Raw genomic sequence first — 3,596 nt, 5'->3', positions numbered from 1 at the left:
TTTAACCAACAAAATACGCACAACTTAAAAAATTACATGTTAAAATATTGATTCACATGACTAACAAAATATATTTATAGTAAAAAATTTTGTATTATATGCACAAATTTTTAGATTATATAGATAAATTTATGCTACTTGTAAAATTTTGTGTACTATATCAATAAGTTTTTATATTTTTTAACAAAAATATCTGTACCGTTCAAGTCTAACAAAAATCAGTTTTTTTATTAGCCCGTGTGAACACGCTACCTTTTTATATCCCACGCTTCTTCTTCTATATTTCCTTGTTATCGTCGTTCTTTTATTGCTTTGCTATTTTTGTATTTTTTTTTCTTCTTCCTCTTCTTTTTTTGCAGCATTATGTATGTTTTCTTTTTCTTTGTTTGATTTTTTCTTCTCTTTTTATTGTTTTTATTCTTGTTATGAGAGTAAAACAAAATTATAAAAAGTTGAAACAGAAAAAGAAGATGATGATGATGACAACAAAGAAGAAGAAGAAGGAAAAGAGGAGTTTTGAATTATGCATAATTTATTATAAAATAACACCAAAATTTTTTGACCGTGATACAGAAGTTTCTTAATTTTAACACTGAAATTTTTTAACTGTAATACTAAAAGTGTGAAATAAAAATTATAAAAATGTAAAAGAAGAAAATGAAAAAGAGGAGGGGAAGAAAGGGGAAGGAGACGAGGAGGAAGGAGTTCAAAATATTATTTAGTTGAATGAACATATGTTTATATTTATTGAATTAAATTCTTATCATAAACAAAAATAATACCAAAATTCTATAATTTTAACACCAAAACTTTGTTAAAGAACACAGAAATCTCTTTTTTAATATTGCATTTTTTTTGTTCTTATTCTTCTTTTTTTCTTTTTTATTTGTTGCTCTTATTTCTTTTTTTGAGAATATTACTTCTCATATTAGTTTGAATGTGCACTTATAGATTGAAATTTTACATGTGAAACAAAAAAGAAGGAAAGAGAAAAAAGAACATTGTAACGATGATGATGATGATGAAAAGGAAGGAGGAGAAGAAATTCAAATGAAAAGGAAGGAGGAGAAGGTGGCGGCAGTGGCAGTAGTGGTGGTGGTGACAACAAAGATAATGAAAGAAAGATGAAGCGGTGTATGAAAGGGGAAGAAGAAGTGTTCGTGAATATGAAACACGGTTATATAATTTGGTTGGACTTGATTGAGTAAATTACTTAGTTGTAGAGTATTTTTGTAAAATTATTACTTCTATCCTCACTTAAATTTAACAATATAAAATTTTATTTAAATTGATAGTTGTTCGGTTTTTAAAATGACTCCTAAATAATACTATACATCCAAATCTTTTTATAAACTAATTCAAAACTAAATTAAATAATAAGATTTGAAATAATACTAGTTAAGTTTGATTAATAAAAAAAATTTAGATATATAGTATTATTCAATAAGATACATAGTTGATACAATAGTTAGGGGATTGAAATTCTGTTATTGGTCGTAAACAGAATTAGTGTAGTTGTTAGAATTCTTGAAGTTTTCTTGATAGTTAAGCTTCGGCTGCTACAGTGCTATGTATAATCTGGCAGCATCATTCTCTTGTGATTATGCATTCATGTCACACATTTCACATCACATTTCACATTACTATAGAAGTATACTTCACATTCTCTCTGTTCCTTTGATTCTCTGCTGCATCACTTTACTCGTCATTCACAAACTCCATTAAATTAAACCTCTAATTCAGCACTAGTGCCTTGTCGATCACTTGGATGCGTTCTTTATTGATATTCATATAGCATATAGAGTACCAGTACAAAAATTGTTATGAGCTGAGAATTAAAGGAGAAAACTCTTGATTGGAATGTCTGGCATGCTGATTTTAAAGAACGTAAGAAGAGTATTTGAGGTAGGGTGTTAGGTTTGTAAAAGTGTTTGGGTTGGAATGTATGGCGATTGGTGAATAATACTCATTAGAGTATTGTTAAGTCGTCCAGAATAAATTTATTCCAAGATTTGATAATAAAAAAAAATGTTTGGAAAAAAACACACAAAACCTAAACTCTAAACAAAAAGTGATGAAAGTGTAACTTAAAAATAAAATACAAAAAGGACAACGCTATAAGGTCAGTACAATTTTTGTTTTCAATTAATATTTAAAAATATAAACTAAAAGCAGAGTTAAACGGTTGGATTAAAAGAATTGGATTACTAACTAAAAATGTTAATCAATATAAATTAAAATTGTTAATCTTTAAACTTTTTTTTTGTAAAACAATACTATTTAGCCAATATTCACTCAACCAACACCTTAGCTAATACGATCAACAATTTAAGTGTTAGTTACTTGTTTAATTAAAATATAAAGGAGAGACATTTTTTTTACAAAAAGGGGTTGTTCATCAAATGAATGAAGACGGAAGAGAGTAGGGGAAGGGAAGAAAACATGAAAAGACTGTGTCTATTGATTTACTTTTTTATTTATTAAATATGTATAAAAATAATAAAAAATAAATTAAATTATGTATAATGAAGGATGTTAACAAAAAAAATTGGATACGACTAACCCTCCAATATTCCTAATATAGAAGTATAGATAAAAGGAAAAATAGCAACAGTGATAAATTGACATTTTTAGTCTTCAATGTTGAAGTTTTATGGAAAAATATAAAAATAAAATTGAGAAGATCGAGAAAATATAAGAATTAATTTTTTATTAGTTAACATTAGTTAATTTTAGAGTTTAGATTTATAATTTTATAATAAAAAATATTTTAGAAAAGCAAAAGTTAGACATCAACCCTCTAATATTCTTAATATAGAAGCATCGATGAAAGGAAAAATAACAACAACGATAAATTAATAGTTGAGTTAACTATTAATTCAGTACCTACAAATTTTAGATAGGGGTAAGTACGGGTCGGATTAGTTCGGATTTAAGGTGAAATTAGAATCGAATCAATTAAATTATAATTGGTTTGATTTAGTTCGGATTTGTATTTTTTTATGTGTGTATCTGAACTAAATCAAGCCGATTAAAAATAGATTGGTTCGGTTCGGGTAATTGGATACCCGATGAAACAGAAATTCATAAAAAAAATAAAAAAAAATTTATCTTAAAAATTAATGAATAAACATGTAACATTAATAGAAATAATCTAAATATGTTAAACACCAAATACATTAAAAATAAAACACATTAAAATCTAAACATATTAAACACTAAAGACATTAAAATCCAAACATATTAAAAGACATAAATATATTTTAAATTTTTATTTTTTTTATTTAATTAATATATGGTCGGATCTACGAGTTGGTTTGGATTCTGCACCCCAAAACTGTTACCCAAACCAATTATTACAGAGAATCATTGGTTTGGTTCGAGTTAGACCCGATTACCCATTAATTCTAGAACTAATTTAATTAGTTCGATTCGGGTTCGGATAGGTAATCGTGTATCCATGACCCGTATTCACCCCTAGATTTAGGTGCTGACAAAAAGATTCTTAAAAGATATTATCAACAAAACTATTCTTGAATGATTTAAAAATGTGACAAAAATAATTAATCAATATATAATATATTTGTTATAAATGA

This window comes from Arachis ipaensis, chromosome B06 (assembly GCF_000816755.2).
Source record: "Arachis ipaensis cultivar K30076 chromosome B06, Araip1.1, whole genome shotgun sequence".
NCBI classification, from domain to species: domain Eukaryota; kingdom Viridiplantae; phylum Streptophyta; class Magnoliopsida; order Fabales; family Fabaceae; genus Arachis; species Arachis ipaensis.
The sequence above is the reverse complement of the archived record's forward strand: the minus strand, read 5'-3'. Positions refer to the sequence as shown.